This window comes from Elaeis guineensis, chromosome 10, assembly GCF_000442705.2.
Source record: "Elaeis guineensis isolate ETL-2024a chromosome 10, EG11, whole genome shotgun sequence".
Classification (NCBI taxonomy): domain Eukaryota; kingdom Viridiplantae; phylum Streptophyta; class Magnoliopsida; order Arecales; family Arecaceae; genus Elaeis; species Elaeis guineensis.
The window spans coordinates 123,956-133,103 of record NC_026002.2 but is presented as its reverse complement, the minus strand read 5'-3'; the positions used below and the strand labels follow the sequence as shown (position 1 = coordinate 133,103).

Sequence of the window (9,148 nt, the reverse complement as noted above, 5' to 3'; positions counted from 1 at the left end):
TTTTCTAATTTAAATTAAAATTAATTTTTTTTTAAATTTATAATTATAATTTCTATTTTATTATTATTTTAATATTTTTTTTATGATATTTTGTTTAAAATTTATTTTAAAAATTTTATCATTTGAAATTATAATACAAATAACATGAAGTAATTTTCATAATCTTACCAAAAGACGTACAGTAGAACTCTCGCCCTCGTATCCAGAAACTGCATACTGAGACTGTCCAATGACTCGCACCGTAATGCTAAAAAATCAAGTCATGTAGTCATCAGTATATGAACGGCCTCTCAAAATAGGATCACCATGAACAATGTGATCTCGACGTGCATCCCAAATATCGATGTACTGTGCATGTCTGATACGCCAGTCGATACGAACTCTCTCTCGTCGATCAATACGATGAAGTCCCTGACTGGTATCAAACTGCTCTGGACCCACAACCAATCGAGACGGGGCCCACCGCCGGGAGAGACGGGGGCTGAGGACCGCCGTCGGGATGCAGGGGCCCGCCGTGGCCATCGGGATGCAGGGCTCGGCCCCGAGAAGTACGACCCGCCGGCATAACATTTTCTCTCCTAATGTTCTGAAACACGTTCGAGTATGTGTATCCATATGCACAAATCATAATATCCAATAATTTAAAATTAAATAATATAAAATGAAATCAATATTTAATATTATTCAATAGAATCAAAATGTTAAATATATCAAAAAAAAATAGTACAACAAAAATGTAAAAATACTAAATACAAATACAACAAAGACTAAGTCCCACAAGGACGTCGCGGCGCCCGTGGTCGCTTGGACCTTCTCAGGAAGGTCCTCGCCGGCTGCTCCTGCTGTGATGGCTCCTCTCCTATATCAGTGGAGGAGATCTGCTGATCATGCTGCTCAGGAATAACTGATGCTGTCGGATCATCTACGGACTGAGAGACCCGTTCAACTCTCTCATCTGGATACACGGATGGACCTGAAAAAAAAGTATCATACTCATGTGGCCAACTGGTACCCGGTGATGGCATCTGGGGGATGTAGGACGAAGAAGACACTGCCATCTGTGGATGAAAAGGCGGTGGCATCTGTGCAGCATCGAATGATGACATATGCGGAATATGCGGTGATGGCATATGTGAAGCATATGGTGACGGCGTATAACTCATATCTGGCGCCCGAACTGCTCCATACCAAGGCGCACAGGTATGTGGATCAACACCAATCGCCTCCAATGCTCCGGAACCTGTTCTCTCCATCTCCCGCAGTATCTGAATCCGCTCGTCCTCATCAGTCGTAGATAAAGCACGACGAGTGTCCAACACAAGATCCGACACAGAATCAGTCTATAAAATAAAAATAGAACTGTTAGTATAAAACAATCAGTATAGTGTACAATATAAAACAAAAATATAACACAAATAACATGAAGTAATTTTCGTAATCTTACCAAAAGACGTACAGTAGAACTCTCGCCCTCGTATCCAGAAACTGCATACTGAGACTGTCCAATGACTCGCACCGTAATGCTAAAAAACCAAGCCATGTAGTCATCAGTATATGAACGGCCTCTCAAAATAGGATCACCATGAACAATGTGATCTCGACGTGCATCCCAAATATCGATGTACTGTGCATGTCTGATACGCCAGTCGATACGAGCTCTCCCTCGTCGATCAATACGATGAAGTCCCTGGCTGGTATCAATCTGCTCTGGAATGCCCTGAGTCTGACCAAACTGCCGCAGGACACGATCGGGAAGATGCCACTCTACCACATCAAAACAAATAAGTGGCACCCTAGCAGTCCATATGTCGTGTCCAACTGTACACATCCGCGGCAGTATAGCCAATATCCCATCTGTATATGGCTTCCACAAAAACTGATATAATATAGTTAAAATAAAAAAAATTAATATAAAATTATAATAGATTATGAATACTGTAAATTGATATTTGTAAAAAATTCAAAATTTACCCGTCTAGATGTATCAACTAATGTATCCAACTGGCATCTATAAACCCGTGCCACTCTTGTCGATACGTGATGAACGTTGAATGCAACGTTCCATCTGTTTCACAATGTACTAATATTAAATAAATTTAAAATAATAAAATTTAAATAAAAAAAAAATATTTCGATACCTGTATCCTAATGGTCCGTCTAGTCTGAATGGAACATCAGGATCCTGCTGCTCTGATGGCATCTCGAGCAACTGTCGTCGTAATGGACTGATAGTCGGCATACGCTCCCATACCCAAATCTGCAAAATTTAAAAATTAAATAAATAATATATCGAATGTAAAATATAATTAAATATTAAAAATTAAAAATTTTAATTCACGTACCTGTAATAATACAAGATAACCGCCAATCTCGCTCTGATCAGCATAGGAACCCCGACACATAGCTCGGTATAGACAAGCTAGTACTGCACTGCCCCAACTGAGTCGACGAGCGAAATCTAAATCCTCTAATAATGGCAAAAACATCAACTTCATCTTATTCGATGAAGTATCAGGTAACAAGACACCACCTAACAATCGCAGCACCTGACCCCTAACATACTGCTGCACCATCTCCTCTGGTGCATCATCCGCAATATGAAAATGACGATAACGATCATCCAAACACTCAATCCTGAGTCGTGAATGATCAAAAAAATATGCGTCGGGCTCAAACCCTAACAACCGCAAGCACAAAGCCTGCCACTCCGGAATGGTAAGTGTGGGATCAACTCCGATAACTGGATCTCCATCAACTGGTAGTCCAGTAAGGATGCTGACATCCTGTAAACTGATGGTCGCCTCACCAAATGGAAGATGAAATGTGTGTGTCTCTGGACGCCATCTCTCAAGCATAGCAGTAATAAGACCAACGTCCATCTGTATACGACCGATCCGATATACTCCATAAAATCCCAGATATCGTAAATAATCTAACACTCTATCTGGGATGTCCTCTGTCCTCCAGAAATCTGCATCGGATCGTCGTAGACGAAGATGTCTGGACTCCTGCAAGAAAATATACTAATTAGATAACGTACATGATTTTTAAAATAAAAATTTTAAAAGTAAATAAGATTGTAATGCTTACGCCGCCATCTAAAATAGTCTGTGATCGATGGTGCTCCTGCAATGTAAGAATGCTGCTGTCTCGGGGACCGGGATATCGTGGATCGTAAGGGGGATGCCACCATGGAAATGGGGGGTGACGTGGAAGGAAAAAAAACGCCATTCAAAATGGCGTTTTTCTCTTTTGCATTAGTTTGGTAAATAAGTTTAGTTTTAGTATATTTTGGTAAATAATTTTTTTTTTTGCATTATTCTGGAAAAGGACTCCAATTTTAACAATGAGTTATAATTGCGAAAGATTCAGAGTACCGTGATGCTCAGAGTGGGCAAATGGCCTTGCCACAGCCTGTGGAAGCCTTTTGTTTCGGATTTTTTTTTTAAATAATATTTTTTAAATAAAAAATTCTCAAACTACCCTTATTTGAAAATTATTTCTGAATATACCGTGGATGACCATGTCAGCAAATATCATAGACTCAACCTATAAATTTAAGGCCCATATGGATAATTCATGGGTTGAGTCCACGAATATTCAGACTGTATGGCTAAAAAATGATTTCATGAGTTAAACTCACGATTTCGTTTAAAAGAATTTTTTTTGAGAATTCTAGACGAATTCGTGGGTGGAACCCACAAATTCGAAGCTAATTCATGGGTTGAACCCACGATTTTGAGCCGACCGGACGACTTTCATGGGTTCAACCCACGATTTTGTTCTCGACCATTTTTTTTCCAAAATTTCAACCAAATTTATGGGTAGAATCCACAAATTCAATGTAGCCGTCGGATTTGAATGGAATTTATGGATTCAACCCATGAATTCACTTTAAATTTCTAACGTTACATCAAATTCGTAAGTTGAACCCATGAATTCATTAAAATTACATCAAAAATGTGGGTTCAACCTACAAATTTATTATCTTTAAATCTACACCCCATCCTCCCTTCAAGTGCACACTTCTTTCTTACTCATTCACATCCCACCCTTCTTTCAAGTGCACACTTCTTTCTTACTCATTCACATCCACCCTTCTTTCAAGTGCACACTCTTCATCCTTTTTATTTGTTACTCATCTTTTCTTAAAATTGATTATGGCTTCCAAAAAAATAAAATTTTATCGAAAGAAAAGAGAGCTCGAGTAGAGAAAGAGAAGCAACCATTTCGTAGGTATGAAGAGTCCTTATTTCTAGATAATGAGTGTAGTGAAAAATTTCAATCAAATTTTTCTGTAAGAAAAATTGTAGGAGATAGTATAGTCGATTTAAATAGTTTTAGTAATTTTCATATTAAATTTTTATTTGAAATGATGGGTTGGCTATCATGATTACGCTCAACAAACCAACGTATCCTACTCTGATTTACTATTTTTATCGTAATTTTAGTTTTAATAGTAAGTCTTATTTCATTTCATCATATGTTAAAGGCCAATTAATCGAATTTGACTGTGAAATGTTAGGTCAAATTTTCGATATTCCATCGGATGGTGATAGATTTTTCAATAATAGTATTGTTTAGAATCATCCAGTATTAGACTATGCTTTCTGTGTTAGAACTATTTTTGACGATCATATAAATACGACCGCTAAATTTGATGCAAATCTATTACCACTTGAAACTATATTAATCCATCATATTTTCACGTTTAATTTTCTTTCCAGAGGAGGTCATAGAGAATACGTATCATATTTAGATGTTTATCTTCTTAGGATGATTCTTTTAGGTGATAGGGTTAATTTGTCCTATTTAATGATGTTCTATATGAATGAATATTTTCAAAGTTCAAAAATCATCTTGCTATATGGAGCTGTTCTGACTGCTATATTCGAAGCATTTAATATCCACATCACGATCGATGATGATGTTGACAAGGTTAAACATAATGATATTTACAATCATGCATCTCTGAGGCGTATAGGGTATACATTTCACGATGGTGTATGGACGCGTACGTCTACAGTAGATAAAGAAGAACATGACGATAACGGAGGTAGTCAGTCTACCGACAGAGAGCAGCCCACACATGCTACATGGTCTGATCAGCAGTCATCCGATCAGCATGCATTATCTGCTCGCATAGACGTATTGGAGATATCTGTTAGCGAGTGGTTTGCACATATGGATTCTCGACTGAACGAGAGATTTGCACAATGGGTGTCCGATTGGATGAGAGTTTTGGCCGATTTGATCAGTTCGTATCATATTTTTATCATCAATTTTCTTCACCACAAGAAGATCCTACTCCAAATGATTAAGCTTCAGCAATTAGAGCAGTACGTGTGGCTTCCGTCGAAGATCTGCCATCTTCGTCATTTATGTTTAGAGAAATATACTTTAGTTTGATATATGCATATGTACCTTTCTTTTATTGCTGTAATTTTAAATGTGTTGTAATCTGGCTAAAATTATGTATAATTTAAGATATGATTTTGACAGCAAAGTGGATAATCAAATAGTTAGTGTACAATGAGTAATTATTAAAAAATTAAAAAATTTATCGATGCCGCAATCCTAGCTCATCGGTCGAGTTCGGAACCACAGTCGATCGACGATGTGGCAGGCAAGTCGTGCCAAACTGATCAACCACCTGAGAATTTCAGTCGACCGTAACCCTAAATCCTAAACCCTAAACCTTAAATCTTAAATCCTAAACCCTAAATCCTAAATCCTAAACCTTAAACCTTAAATCCTAAAACCTAAACTCTAAATTCTAAATCCTAAACCCTAAATCCTAAATCCTAAATTCAAATCCCTAAACCCTAAATTGACCGTTCGATAATTTTAGAAAGTTATTTTAAAATTTATAATCTTCAAAAAATCAAAAAATTTCAGGACAGGTCGACCGTCTGATAAATTCGATCGATCGATCCTGATCGAGATGGTTGATTGACTTCTGGTCTCAGGTCGATTGACCGCGTGGGATGCAAAGTTTGCTGGACCGATTGACCGCCTGATAAACCTGATCGATCGATCCAGATCGAGATGGCCGGTTGACTTCGGGCCTAAAGTCGGTCGATCGCGTGGTACATAAAATTTGTTGGATCGATCGACCACCTGAGAATTTTGATCGACCTATCCAAACCGAGCCAACCGATCGACTCTTGTTTCGCCAAATCGGTCGACCACATGGCACGCAACTTGTGCCGGATCGATCGATCGGATTCCTCATGCGGTCGATCGATCCAGCATGGGTTGCGTGCCACGCGATCGATCGATTCGATGAATCTGGAGTCGATCGATCGGCTCGGTTTGGATAAAAAATCGAGCCGATCGATCGAAATTCTCAGGCGATCGATCGATCTGGCAAATTTTATGATTTTTAAAATTATCGGATGATCGATTTCAGATTTAGGATTTCAGATTTTAGATTTAGAGTTTAAGATTTAGGGTTTAAGGTTTAGAATCAATCAAAATTCTCAGGTGGTCGATCTGTTCGGCACGACTTGCCTCCCACATCATTTAGGGTTTAGCATTTAGGCACAGTTAGGTCGGAGTAAATAGGTCAACTCGATTTAGTGTTTAGGCACGGCCACATCGTAGTAAACAAGTCGGCAGCTTTGGCACGACTTGCATGCCATGTCGTCGATCAACCTGTGGGCTCGGCTTGTAGCGCTCAACCTGTGGATTCGGATTGCAACTCCATATGATATAATAGCACGAATTGCATAATATAAGAGCACTAATTGCACGAATTACATAATCTAATGCACCTGTTGATGTTATATAAAAAAAAAATTTATTACTTTCACATCCATATATTTTACAAACATGAAAAAATTACAAAATATACATCATGTTCCACAAGGTGGTCTTCGCTTCTTTCTTGCAGGTTGCACTCGACGACTCATGGGTGGAGCCTCACTCGGACCCTCGGTATGATGCTCGCCCAAACTCTGAATCGGTCCCTCGATATGATGCTCGCCCACATCGTGCGACTCTGTATGATACTCTATCGGACCTTCACTAGGTCCCTCATACTGGGTCGCTACATACTCAAAATATGCCGCAGTCTCTTTGTGGACTGAAACTGGATCATATCGTCATGCATAAACACGAACGAAGGCATATATGAACTGAAGGATGGAAGATCTAGAATCAAAAATGATGATGTACAATATCGTCTGGTAGCTCCTCTATGCAATGCAGGTGCTCCTGATGATAACGAATGCATGAAAGGTGAAGGAGTGGACTCTGCACTGCCATGATCATGATCATGGATATCGATGGAGATACGAACGTGCTGTCAGACGACGTGGAGATCTGAAGCACAAATATCCTGAATGAGCTGTCCGGATGTGGCTAATGAGTCTGGACGAGCCAAATGATGAATCCTCGCTAAACTATCACTCTGATATAAATAACATGCTCAGCATGGAGAAAATATAAATATGTTAGTCATACAAAATTACAGATAATATATGAAACCTTACCAAATAGTCAATCATCGCTCCCCCTCGATAAATGAATCGATGCGTGATGCGACGATACCACTCCATATAATCATCATAATAATCCATCATACTATCGGTCGGTAGACCGTCTACAATATAATCCTACCGACTTTTCAGAGTGCAACCCAGTGCTGATGAATTCATCTCCAGTCATGATCTGTGCGCCCTCGAAAGTCGATATGATGAAGTCTAAAATCTGTATCACAAACCTCCGAAATCGTCTGACATAGTCCGAACTGACGCATCACTCTATCTGGATAGTACCACTCAACGATAAAAAAGCATAGGAGTATCACTCAGCACCGCCATATATCCTGTCCACTAAAACAGTAATCTGGTAGTGTGGCTAGAATCTTCGGAGTATATGGCTGCCACATGATCTTTTTATTGACAATACCAATTATTGTGGTGTAGAGAGAGCTTCTTTAGTCCTACATCAGTTAGAGTCAAGAAGGAGCATGACTTATATAGATTGAAACTTTTTCTCTCAAGTGAGACACCTTTTAAAGGATAAAATCGTAAGACTCTAAATGACCAAGACCCACTGAAACCTAAGACTCATTGAAGTCCAAAGATGATCATGAACCAAAGCGGACAATATCTCACGTATGTGGAGATTCGACCCCTCCTTGACCCATGACCGCAATACAAATATTTCTTCATTTTTTTAGTAAAATAAGATTTTATATTATTTATTTTATTTTTTGTCTATAACAATTTTGCTTTAAGCTTCATTTTCTTTTTTCCATCACAAGTGGCCTTCCCTATATTGCAAACTAGTGTGTAACCCACACTCTACAGTGAGATTTATCTAAAATCAAGAATAAAATTTAAAATATGTAGATTTTTCATACAATATAATGTATAATATCTTCACTAACTAATGAATTAACATCCATGCTAATTTTATTTCATAATCTCTTCATTTAAACTAAAAATATGATTATCAAAAAAATTTTATCAGAATACTACAGAATTAAGAAGTTCCATAATAAAAAAATCAAAAAAATAGAAAAAATAAGCTATAATATTTGAAATAAAATTATCTCAAATGAAATTAAAAAAGAAAAAAATAAGTAATTAAGGTATGTGACTAGGGGTGGCAATTAGATCGGGTCGATTCAGATATAGGTCAAATCAACATGGATTGGATCAGAACATCATCCATCCAAATCCAAACTATTTATTAAATAGATCAAAAATTTAAATCTGAATACGATCTGTTTATTAAATAGGCAATTCGATCTGACCTACTTAACTCATTTATTAAATAAAAATATCATATTTTTTTCTTCTTCATTTTTAAAGCATGCTTTTTACTAGTATATACTATATAATCAAATAATATATACCAAGTCAATTAGTCATCAAGTAAACTAATATACATATCTAAAATAAATGATATATGGTTTTTAGAACATGATGCTCATCCATATATAGTATACAGCCATATGATACATACTTAGTAAATTTGTCATCTAATGACTCAACACACATCTCCTAGCAAATTGATATATAGTTTTCAAAATATCATATTCATCAGTATACACTATATGGTCGGATAATACATACCCATCGACTTTCTAATTTATACTGTAAGTTTCTTTGATACACATTCAATAGTCATCCAA

The 9,148-nt window shown here is 37.5% G+C and overlaps 1 long non-coding RNA gene across 1 annotated transcript; it reads right to left on the bottom strand.

The window, feature by feature from the left end:
* Positions 1-1,846: 1,846 nt before the first annotated feature.
* LOC140852161 (uncharacterized) lies at positions 1,847-2,638 on the bottom strand. Its single transcript, XR_012135140.1, has 3 exons — positions 2,343-2,638; positions 2,139-2,257; positions 1,847-2,065 (listed from the first exon to the last, which is right to left on the bottom strand). It is a non-coding gene; the product is annotated as an uncharacterized lncRNA (long non-coding RNA).
* Positions 2,639-9,148: the final 6,510 nt, after the last annotated feature.